General features: G+C 39.9%; 1 long non-coding RNA gene across 1 annotated transcript; it reads right to left on the reverse strand.

The window, feature by feature from the left end:
• Positions 1-5,618: 5,618 nt before the first annotated feature.
• On the reverse strand, positions 5,619-10,526 carry LOC121133743. The gene is made up of 2 exons (XR_005870721.1): positions 10,458-10,526; positions 5,619-6,135 (listed from the first exon to the last, which is right to left on the reverse strand). It is a non-coding gene; the product is annotated as an uncharacterized LOC121133743 (long non-coding RNA).
• Between the last annotated feature and the right edge of the window lie 1,896 nt (positions 10,527-12,422).

The following is a 12,422-nucleotide window of genomic DNA, read 5'->3' on the forward strand; positions in this document are numbered from 1 at the left end:
AGTGAGGAGGCCTTGACAATCTTTGCAGCTTTGAGTACTAGATCAGTATTTATCCCTGGCATCTGAATGGACTTTGGGAGCCCATTCCACATGGAGGGATGCTGTCTCAGCCTGGATACATGGGGGAGGGCCTAGGCCCCGCCCTGTATGATATGACAGGCTTTGTAGATTTCCCCACGAAGGGCATCACCCTCCCTGGATAGTCAAGTGGGGATTGGATGGGGGCGTAGGGATGGTTGGCAGGGGGTGGGAATGGAGCTGGGATTGACATGTGAAGCAAGCTTGTTTCTAATTTAAATAATTTTTAAAAAGGGAGAAATGACTCTCCCGTGCTGTGATGACCTTGAGTTTGAACCTATAATAAATACTCACACACACATCAAACCAAGGAAAATAAAAAGAGTGGAGCTGCTTGTGTCTCCACCCTAAAGACAGAATGTTAAGTTAGTGTAGTCATATCTTTCTACTTAATTCTCTAAAATCTTAGCTGTCAGGGTACTTTTCTGAAATTATGACTTTAGGAAATGGTTATCATTCCCCAAACTATTTATAGAAAGAGAGGTTATCCAGTCGGGACTGCTGGAGAAAACTCTCTACCTTGAGGGGAGTATTTGGGCAGTGTTAATGGAACAGCTACTGAATGCATGTGTACTCAACATGAAATGGGGAGAGTGGAAATCAAGAACTGAATTCTAAGATGTGGTTTCAGTTTATATTTAAGTTTAAGTTATTTGTGAATAGTAGTTACTATGAGTGCTCCAAGAACAATGCATAGTTTGCTTCCATCTAAATTAAGTAGGATGAGGCCAGTTTCATTTTTGCATATTCAGGTACGTTTTTTAGAGGCACTTTGTTGACCCTTATGGATTCTTGGGTAGTTCTGTGTAGGAGGAAGCCTGTATGCCGCCATTAACCATGTGACTTACTAGAGGCACATACAGATGAGGTAATAAAAGGGCGGTTTACCACAACGCTAACCACACCCACTTTAGGCATGACTAAAGACGTATACGGACGGACATAAAGACATATATGTACGTAGGCAGTGAACTACGTCACTAGCCAGGCCCACTTTTGGGCATGGCTAGGGGGCATTACGGGGGAAGGCATAAAAGACAGCACACAGGAAGTCTTGCTCTCTTTTCCCGGATTTCGGTTTCCGGTTCGGCAGCGGGAAAACTACTTGGCTCATCTGGGTTACTTGTTTGGTATCTTGTGAGTAATTTCTACAATAAATACTTAGTTTTACTTTCAGTAAGTGTATTGTTACAGCATCAATTCTGTTATTGAGAACAGTCTTCATTTTGTTCTTGACTAGGCTGAGGGATTCACGTGACTGTAACTGCTAGAATTCTTCCCAAGTCGGGAAGATTGTGAGCTGCAGATTCAGGACATTGAGCCAATAGGGCTTAATTTGTACTGCTGAATCTTGGCTTTGCCTTGATTTTACTCTCACGATGCCCTGCTTATTATATTACACAGGATCTCACAGGTAGGAGACTTTCAGTATTTAAAAAGATGTTGCACTTTTAATTGTTGAAGAAATTTAAGACTGTGAGACTTTTCAGACTCTGTTTCATAATATGGTATTGGCATGAAATCTTAAGCATGAGAAATGAAAAGGAAATGGTTTGTGTGCCAGAGTTGTGGAATGCCATAGCTTTCATCAACTTGACACAAACTTTAGACCTACCTGGAAAGAGGGAATACCTACTGAGGCATTGCCTTTATCAGGTTGGCCTGTGGGCGTGTGTGTGTGTGTGTGTGTGTGTGTGTGTGTGTGTGTGTGTCTGTGTGGCACTATTTTCTCAATTGCTTATTGATGTAGGAGAGCTCCGCCCTCTCCGGGTGGTACCGCCACTTGGCAGGTAGGCCTGTGCTCTCTATAAGCAAATCATGAAAAACAAATCAGTAAGCAGTTTTCCTCCATTAGCTCTGCTTTAGTCCCTGCCTCTGAGGTTCCTGTTCTGAGTTCCTGCCCTGACTTTTCTCCATGATGGGCAGTGGTATGAAACTATAAGCCAAATAAAACTCTCAAGTTGCTTTGGGTCATGGTGTTTATCATTAGCAATGGTAAGCAAACTCTAACAGATACAATGGCAGTTGGCTATTAAAATTCCCCTGAGTAGGCCTGGTGTCCACACCTGTCACCCCAGCTACCCAGGAGGCTCCTGTAGGAAGATCAAAAGTTCACAGCTTCCATGGATGACAGAGCAAGTTCAAGGTTGTCCTGAAAGTGGGGTTGAAGATATACCTCAGTTGGAGAGTATTTGCCAGATATGTAGGAAACCCTGGTTCCCATCCACACAGCAAGGTGGGGAAAACCTCTCCTAAGCTGAAATGTACTTACATCTGAGGTTTTTAATCAATATGCTATGAACTTATCTGATTTCAGAGTCCTTTCAGATAATGGCTACATCCTGTGTTTTACAACTAAAAGTTTCTTCACAGAGAATAAGCCACAACCTTTTCAAGGTTATAGTTTTTCAAATAAAAGAAAAATGCTGCTATTTAGACAAACTGAAATTTTGGCTGTTAGAAAAATTCCTTATGTAGTTCTAGTTTATTCTCTTTTTGTTAAAGTGTACTTCCAAGCCCTTTTTTTGTGGTTGGATGAGTACATATGGTCATTCTGGTCAATGAGTCGGAAAAACATACTTCAGTTGCTTTAGGCTGTGTTTAGGGAAACCATTTAAGTACCAGTGTAAGAGACTGAGAGAGCTGTTTTGCACATTAATGGATGGCATTCAACATGGTGTCCACTCCATCACCTGGGAACATGGATGAGTAAATCAGCTGAGATCTTAGAGTCACATGCAATGGATAGACAACAGAAAGCGCATACACCTTTATTTAATCTTTATTGTCAGCAAACTGATGCACATCTAAGAGAGTGAGGATCTAAAGTTTAGCATTACAGATAGAAGACAGGGGAGTGGAAAGGACAGAGAAAAGATGAACGATGCAAAACTGATGCCAACTGTCAGACATTCAGGGCACTGGGTGGACAGATCCAGAAACCCAGGAAGCCCCATGAATTTGAAAATTTTTAGATCCCGTAGGAACTCTTTTCAAAACACTGGACTAGATTTTTATCTGTATAATTGAAAGTGTGCTGAGTGTCAATGACAGGGCTCAACCACTTCACAACATTTTTTTTTCTTTGTTGAAGGGCCAGGCTCAGTGGCTAAGATCAGTGGTGGCAAGCTGCTGTTTTGATGCACTTTGCCTATTTTTTCCAGTGTTTTTTTTTTTTTTGTGAGCAGCATCTCATGTGACTCAGGATGGCCTTGAGGTCAATGTGTAGCTGAAGCTGCCCTCAAGATACTGACCCTCCTACCTTCACCTCCTGGGGTTTTTAGAGAAGAGCTTGAACAATAGAAAGAAGATAAATGGTTAGAGGTGAGATGCTGGCAGAGACACACACTTGATGTTATGTAATCCCGACTCTTTTATCATGATGCTAAGCTTAGGAATTTCCATTAACATCCTTCATATGATGAGACCCAGCAGACTGAGGCAAAATGACAACATTTATCTCTCTTTCTATTAGACACTACTTCATTCATATTGCCCTCTGTACAAGTCACACAAATATATCCTTTCCAATAAGCGACATAAAAAATACTTTCTCCTTCCATTCAGTTCTATAGTTGTGATATATTCTTGGTAATTGATTACTATAAGTAATTCTAGTGACTAAAGATACTATTAATAGCATCTTATATAAAACCATGCCAAGTAGTTCCATTGTACTTAGCATATGTATTAAAGACACACTGACTTCTACTTTCAAGAAATTAATCTCATAATTTGGGGAACATATAGTAAAAGCAGTGCTCATAAGTGGTATAGCTCATATTTTAAGTTATGCAGCATGAATCCAACAATTGACTGTGCTCTTAATACTCCCTGTGGTGGTCTGAAAGAAAACACCCCCCCTTAGGGTAGCAAGAAGTAGCACATTTGTGTGTGGCCTTGATGGAGTAGGTATGGCTCTATTGGAGGAAGTATGTCACTAGGGGAAGGCTTTGAGGTCTCAGAATCCGAAGCCAGGTCTAGTTGGCACACAGTCTCTTTCTGCTGCCTGTACATCAAGATGTAGAACTCTCAACTACTCTATCATCATGTCTGCTTGCATGCCACCATGATTCCTGCCATGACAATCATGGACTAAACCTTTGAACTGTAAGCCAGCCCCAATTAAATGTTTTCCTTAATAAGAAGTGCTGTGGTCATAGTGTCCTTCATAGCAATAAAACCCTACGACACTGCCTGCTATACTACTTTGTTGTAGGGCCAATAGAAAAGTAGTGCAACTTATTCCTAGATTGTAGTTAGCCAAATGTTTAACACCAATTAAAATATTTAAAAAATTCTGGCCAGGCAGTGGTGGTGCCCGCCTTTAATCCCAGCACTCGGGAGGCAGAGGCAGGCGGTTCTCTGTGACAGGAGCTAGTTCCAGGACAGCCTCCAAAGCCACAGAGAAACCCTGTCTCGAACCACCTCCCCTCCAAACATTTCTGTATGTTACTGTCAGGTGGATTCTCATGTGACCCATTATCACGAAAGGGTGTAATGTTGAGCTGTGTCTGATCAGGCAAAGGGGGACTTACCTGAAAATATCTGTTTCACATATCTTCCTCTGTTTGCTGAACATGGATCAACAGACAGAGCTGCTACCGTTTCCTTTGACTGACACTGAGAAATGGTGCTAACCCCAGCAAGTTTCCAAGTTCTTGAGTCTCATGTTCCTCACTTGTGTGTGCTGGGGCAGTTTGATTGAGCTCATGTCAGTGATGATAGCTCTCACATCTTTTCTCTTATTTCCCGGCACTAGGAAGCTCCTGTTTTAATAATAGAACTCATAGACAGCCCAGGCAAGAAGAGTGACAAATTTTTAGAGCTCTGTGGTAAGTTGTTAGGAACTCCGTTTAGCTAACTTGCAATCACCATTCCCAGCATTCTCTCCTGTGTATCACTAGGAGTTGTGAACTGTAAACCAGTCTACACGAGATTGACAGGTAGAAGTGACACAGCTACTTATCCACTTGGTGTTCAGGAGGTTGATGCTATTTAGAAAGAGCTTTTGTTTATAATTCCTGCATATTTTCCTGCAACCACTGGTTCTCCTTTAGGGCTTGTGACAACTCTAGTTGGATTCTCAATTTTCCAGACTTCTTTGGGTGAGGGTGAGTTTACCATCCTGACAAAGAAGGTCCTGACTAATTCATTTGACTGCCACCCTACAAGATGGAGCTGACACAGTGAGAATATTATGAAGCTTCCATCCATCTTCATGGAGTGGCATGGCAGTCCCTGAAGGACTCACTCTTAGCTATATTCATCCTCTCTCATTCTCAGTCACCAGACGCAGATCACTGTCTCAGCTGAGAAGCCATAGCTCACATTATTTTTTAACCCCACAATCACTTAAGATTCAATATCTACTAGAGACCTTATACTACATAAATCTTCGAGACTTTATGCTTCTTTGATCTAGGCCAGGCTGTTGTGGGTTAATAAATCAACCCAGGGAAGATAATTAGATAGAGAAAATATAACCTATCAGAATTCTTATCAGAAAAACAATGAATATCATTGAGGATAACAGCTAAGCCATTTCACAGAATATTTAACCGAAAAATAGGGGTAAAAATTTCATGAAGGACATTGTCCAGTTCATCTCAAGGCATGTGCCTTTGTTTGAATACATGCATAACAGTGGGTCTGAGAAGGAGGAATTAAAAGTGGTACCATAGAGCTCTTTCATTCTGCATGGTTTAGAATCACTAAATACACGTTTCACCCTGTTTTAGAAACACTGACTTGAAGGAGTGCCAAATTATGAGGTTGCCCGAGGCAACTTCATGCCTTGATGAGCCTCTCAGTGCCACACACATTCCTAAGCTGTATGGTCACTTTCCAAAGCACCACCTTCTTCAGCCTCAACAAGGAGAGCTTCCTCTGAATCTACAACATGAGGAGTACCCATCAGTCTTGCTGGGCAGCAGATCTCTCTTAAGCAGCTTCTGTTCCTTCTGCTTCCTCAACCATTGATTCAAGTGCCTTTGGAATCTCCCATACAGTTCATTTCCAGCTTGTTCGTTTGAGAAACCTTGGAAACTCTCAAATCTGGAACATAGAGGAGGAAGTATGAGGCACCAGCACCACTAATTGAGTGGTGCTACCTAATTCTATTTGCTCCTTTGTTCTGTCACATTAAGATTGTAAGAAAAATCTCCAAAATTCATGAAATGAACACTAACAGTAAACATTTGGGTACATAAACACAGTTCCCAAATTTCTATCATGATTTCAACCTTCTGCTTCTTAATAGAATGATGGTGAATCATGATAGAAATTCGGGGACTGTGTTAGATTTAAGGGGCTGTTTACACTCAGGGATGAATAGCAATTAAAGATGCATGGGATACTCCTGCAACCATTTATAAACAATCCTTTTAGAACCCTCCTTTCTTTTTCTTCAACTTTCTATAATTCTTTTTGTTAATGGGCTAAGTGAACCTTGACAAGTCACTTCGTCAGCTTGTCTATTGAATATGAACAACAATGTTAGAAAATTGAGAAGTTTACTGGCATGATTAGGCATGTCACTTAATTATAGTAATGCTATTTTACCCCTTGCAATAGGCACATTTTTGTGTTTTCTTTGACTATTGTCTCAGTCAAAGATTAACTTTTATGTGTCTGCTTAGGTGGGCTACAATTTCCCACTGTTTGGTCAAGTAGCCACCTACATCCGGTTTTGTAAATTCTTTTCTATTTTCAATATCTTTACAACCAAGATAATATGTGCTTATAAAATATTTCTATAACAGTTCTATAAGGAAGTTTACTTTAAAACAACTTTTTGTAAGCATATGATTCTATTAAAGAAAACTAATTATATATTAATGAAATGGATATGCTTGTTAATTTTTATATAAAAATTGGATATTGACTGAATATTTGACACTGCAGGACATAGAAAACCTTTAATTTTTCTCAGAATTTATTTGATTTCATAGCTGTCAAGACTGCATACCCCACTTCGAATAAATATGAAGTAAAAATGGTTGGAGTATATTCAGTTTGATAGCACAAATTGTTGCAAATTTTGTTCTAATACCAAGCCAACATTTATTTAATTTTTTCTTTATTAAACTCAAGTCAGCAAATCAAAGAAAAATTGTAAACATCAAGCTTCTGACATATCTACCCCAGAAATACACTAGCCTGGTACTTGCAATTTGATGAATAATGGCAGGAAAATCTTAAAACTTTTTTTAACAATTATGTTTCTGTAAGAGGAAGAAAATGTATGCATGGCACAAACATTACACTTTATAACATAACAATAGTTTCAAGTCTGAATGAAGACTTGCCTACTGATGTTCAGGGCTGACGTGATATTTGTATATTGTGCTTCAAACCACAGCTGCATTGAAGCTGTTGGCTGTTAGAAACACCTTAGATAGATTGCCTATTGGTTTTGAGTTAATATTTCATTGCTATGTATTCAGAAACATCTTATTGCCAATTTTTGAAGCCCCCACATTCAGCTATGCAATTTTACATGGGGATTGAGACCCATGATTTAAGAATTTGGGACCTAGATGCTCCTGTGAAGGTATTTCTAAAGCTTCAGTGTTTCAAGTTGAAAAAAATTCTAATGATACAAAAACCTGAATATACTTAGCACTGTATTTCTTAAATTAGTTAGATAGTAAATTTTATTATGACCACAATGGAAAATATCAATAGAAAAGTGTGGTTAACACTTAAATCAGTAGACTTTGAGATAATCAAATTATCCTCACAGTGTGAATGTACTAGGACCAATAAATTAAAAACCTTAAGAACAATGTCTGAGGTCTCACTAAGGCAAATAAATCCTGCCTCTGGACTGCCTTTGGCCTCAGATTTCAGGTCAATGTAACCAGAATTTCCAGTCTGCTGTTCTGCCTTATAGATTTTAGATTTTCCAGACCCAACAATTTGTGAGTCAATTACTGAAAATAATTCCACCTGTGCCAATCTTTGTCTATGTCTGTGTTTCTTCTATCTTGTCTCTCTGTCATCGACCCATGACTTCTGTGTCTTTGTAGAAACTTGACTTGTGTGGATCACTTTAAACTGCTTTATATCAGGAAAATTGGCAAGAACATGACCTTGAGAAATAAAACGACTGTGGACTGGAACTTAGCTATGGAATGCAATTATTTGATAACTTTAGAGAACGGTTAAAAGCTTCTCCAATTCTCCCCTTTAATAGCTCTGTAATAAGAGTAATACAAATAATACCAATGGGACTTTTACTGTATGACAGACACTGGTTCATGTTTTACAGGTATTATTTAATAACCATGGTACTGATGTTAGACAGGAGAGTGAGTGTCTACCTTTGCATCTTATGAAATCACCCTGTCTTCAGTGAAGACCTGGTAGGGTCACCCAGGCGTCTGTGCATGTGTACAAAGATCCACCTCAGGCTCTGAGGTAGGGACATACACATACTGGGCAGCATTCTTGAGCCTCTAGCAGTTTGAGGCTTGGTGGTTGGGGAGAGGAGGCAGAGAGAAGCCACAAAAAGACGCCATGCTGCTGAAGGAGTAGCATGCTGGGTTATGAGTAAGCCACAGCCTGGTGTCAATACTTAGATTCGTAGAAATGGGTTAATAAATAAGACAAAGCTAGCCAATAAGAAGCCCTATCCATCGGCCAACAGTTTATAAATTAATATAAGTTATTGTGTGTTTATTTGGGGCAAAGCAGTGGGAACAGGTGGGACAGAAACCTCCATTATCAAGTGGTTTTCCGTAAACTATCCCACAACCAAGCTCTATCATATTAGCCAGATCTTACCAGTAACAGGTGTGAAAATGTCCGATAGGCTTTATGCGCATTTCTTGGAAGCAGATTCAGACAGCAGAATTAGCTTCAGTTAATTGGTCAAAGGATGGTCAGACTTTAGACCATGGGCTCTCAACCAATTGGTCATGACCCATTTGGGGGTTGAGTGACCTCCTTCACTGGTGTCACTTAAGACCATTTGAAAACACAGATATTTACATTATGATGCACAACAGCAGCAGCAAAAAATAATTTCATGGTTAGGGGTTACCACAACATGAGGAATTGTATTACAGGGTTGCAGCATTGGGAAGGTTGAGGACCACTGCCTTAGACTAACCAAGTTCCAACTGCTTTTCCCTCTAATAGGAAAAAATGTTTTTGACAAAGCACGCTGACAAACACAAAGTGATTCCAATAGCTCTTCGTACATTTCCTCACTGCAAACTTAAATATTGTAGGCGACTGAGCCATTTGTTAGCACGGTGGCAGAACTTGATTTCCTTGTTCTCTGGAGGTGAAAACTGTTGGACCTCACATGTGTAATAGGCTCGGAAATCTGAGGTGTCATCTTTGATGTTACTAACCCAATTCCCTGGAGACCTCAATGGCAATTTTACAAATTATTCACAGGTGAAAAGCTGTCATCATGCGGATACCAGGGTGCTTCCTTTGCTCTTGTGGATCAATTGTCTAGTGTTTGCGTTTTACATTCCTCTCTTTTGTTTTGAATTACATAGTATATATGTATTACATATACATATATGTTATGAAAAATGATATATAATACATACATATATACATATACATATACAATCTGGCTGGATGACGTCTCAGATATTTACTCTCTATTCTTGAATAAGTACTTAACTTCCCAGGCATTTCTTCCAAATGCTCAGATTTGCCTTAATAAAGCAAATAATAAATAACATCTACTTCCAGATTCCTTCTGTGCGTTATTTACTGCACACAGTCTCTACGAGATGTTTCTTACAAAGGCATTCATTTACACTAATGCTTACTGCTGTTCTGTATCTCCCCATCAGAATGGCCTGGAGAGACAGAGCTGGGTTACTAGAGACACCTGCTGACAAGGTGGGCCTGGGGTTTGCACTGGTAACTCTTCCCCTTGCCCTCAGAGTCTGGTGAAGCTGAGGTGAACTTCTGCTCCAGATCTCCCCCTACAGGCCTTTTTCTTGAGTCCTGGCTTAGCTTGTCAGGTCCCCTGGCCTGGGTTTCTTTTATAATCCTTCCAAACGTTTTTTTCCCTAACCCTCATTTACAATTGACTGGTCCTATGTTAATCTGTTCTGAGGATCTATTGTTGAATATCTCAGATGTACAGTTGTTCATATCCGAGCTCAGGCTATTGTGGATTATCCAGTATGGGGGGGTGCTAAAACAAAGCCCTTTAAATAATAAACAGGGTCAAATAGTAGTTAAGAGCAAATGTACTAAGATTGGAGAAATAGTTTAAAAGAAGAGAAAGTATCCGGATAGTTGCTGATACATGTGCTACATGTCAAGCACAATGGTAGTTTTTATTTGTTTGGTAGTTGTAGGAGGAGGCTGATTTCAACAGAGTAGTGAGGAAGACGTACCAAGAGGAGGTGATGTTGTTTTCTCTGGACCTGACTGGAAGACAGAGATTGGCCTGAGAAATATGGTACCTAGAAGATAAATAACATCTAAAGTCATCTAAGAAGTAGCAGTAATCAAGGGCTGTAGGAGAAGTTGAGAGTGTTGGTGGATTATGCCTGACCAACTGTAAAGCATGAAAGCCATAAAGATAGATAAATATGCATAGACAGATACAGAATACACAGATGATAAGGATAAATTGTGTGTGTGTGTGTGTGTGTGTGTGTGTGTGTGTGTGTGTGTGTGTGTGTGTGTGTGGTCAGATCATAAAAGGGCTCATAAACCATGCCTCAATGTTTGGGTTTTATTCTCCAGGTCACCACTAGATACTTCTATTTAGAAAGATTACTCCAGTTGTAATTCTAAGAATTGAAAACCAATAGACAAGAATGGATTCAGTGACCGTTTAGCAGATCATTTCCATTGCTAACGAAGAATGATGATGCACTGAAAACATGGGCAGTAAATAGATTTGATTTTTGAGGCAGGGCTGTCGACACTCAGGGATGCAAGTGAATTTGTGTCTCTAGGTTTAAAGTACCCAAACAGATATGTGGCCCTTTATTAAGAAAGCAAATGTTGTGGGAAACTCATTGGGGATGGGAGAAATGATATTTACAGAAGTATAAACTCAATTGTTTTATAACATTGACTTCATGAAACTTGAAACATACGTTTGATTTTTCATAAGGTCATAGATCTTTGTTTCCAGAGCCATTGATAAAGGAATCTTGGCTGATGTACAGCAGTGAGGCTCTGTGTTGAATTAGTTGCTTGTAATACCAACAAGGCTCTTTCAAGATGGTTTTATCCTACTATGATGTATGTGTGTATGGCCACTGCTTTATGTACTCTATTCACAATGATACAAGGTCTCATTCTTAGACATAGAAATAAGGGACAACACCCACTGATCTCAGCAGTAGGAACTTGACTGCCAATTGTGTGATTCCACAAACCCTAAAGATAAATGTTGGAAGAAAGGGGGTCATGAAGGGACAAGTGTTCAGCTTTGACTTCAAGAATTTGCTGATGCAAGATTGGCAATTCATATCATTAAACACAGAGGCATGGCTTACATAATGAGAAGAATCTCTCATCTTCTAAATATCAATGCTTAACGTTTTATCATTTGGGTTCTAAGAAACAAAATCTTCTCTTAAAGAGATAGAATTTAGAGTCATGGTTGATGAGGAAGATACCAAGTGTTCAGCTCTTAACAGTCTTCATAGTGCAGGAACACACTGAGCCAATCAGTATTACCCCTGGGTTTATGATGCTGGGTTCTGCTGCAGGGACTTGGTAGCTGATGGGGATGGGAAGTTAGTGCCTAACATCCCCATTTCTTCATTGTATTTAGAAATTGAAAGTCTGCCACAAACCTAAATCAACCTCCTACTCCTTTGTAGATCTTCCACAAACAACATGGGGCTTTTGGTGTTCAATGTGGACAAAGTTCATGGCCAATCTTGATCTCCCCTTCTCCAGAAAAAGTTTAAGTATGGCAAGAGTGTGTCAGCCAGGAAGCGCATGGTAGCCCATCCTGTAATGTCAGGACCCTGCCAGCAGATGGCAGCCACGCCACACTGCGTTTTGGCAGTAGATGCTTACACAAGGAACTTGTTTTTGCCAGGCAGGGTTTGAGGTGGTATCTGTGCCCTGAGAGTGAGGGTAATTTATATGAAGTCTAATTTCAGAGACACACCATAGAAGCCTTTGAATTTGGCCTTGAAGTTGAAGGTATTCTTAGCTGGAAAATGCAACAAACCTGGGCTAAACGAAAACAAAACAGAACACCCCCTCAAATAAATCCGTCAAAATGAGCTATGACGTGGACATCTCAAGGTCTCAGGCCTATGCTAAGATTTGATTCCAGAATACGTGGATCAATATAACCATAGTTAAGGAGTTGGCATGCAAAACTG

The sequence above is a fragment of the Mesocricetus auratus genome, unplaced genomic scaffold, assembly GCF_017639785.1.
Source record: "Mesocricetus auratus isolate SY011 unplaced genomic scaffold, BCM_Maur_2.0 Super-Scaffold_100023, whole genome shotgun sequence".
NCBI classification, from domain to species: domain Eukaryota; kingdom Metazoa; phylum Chordata; class Mammalia; order Rodentia; family Cricetidae; genus Mesocricetus; species Mesocricetus auratus.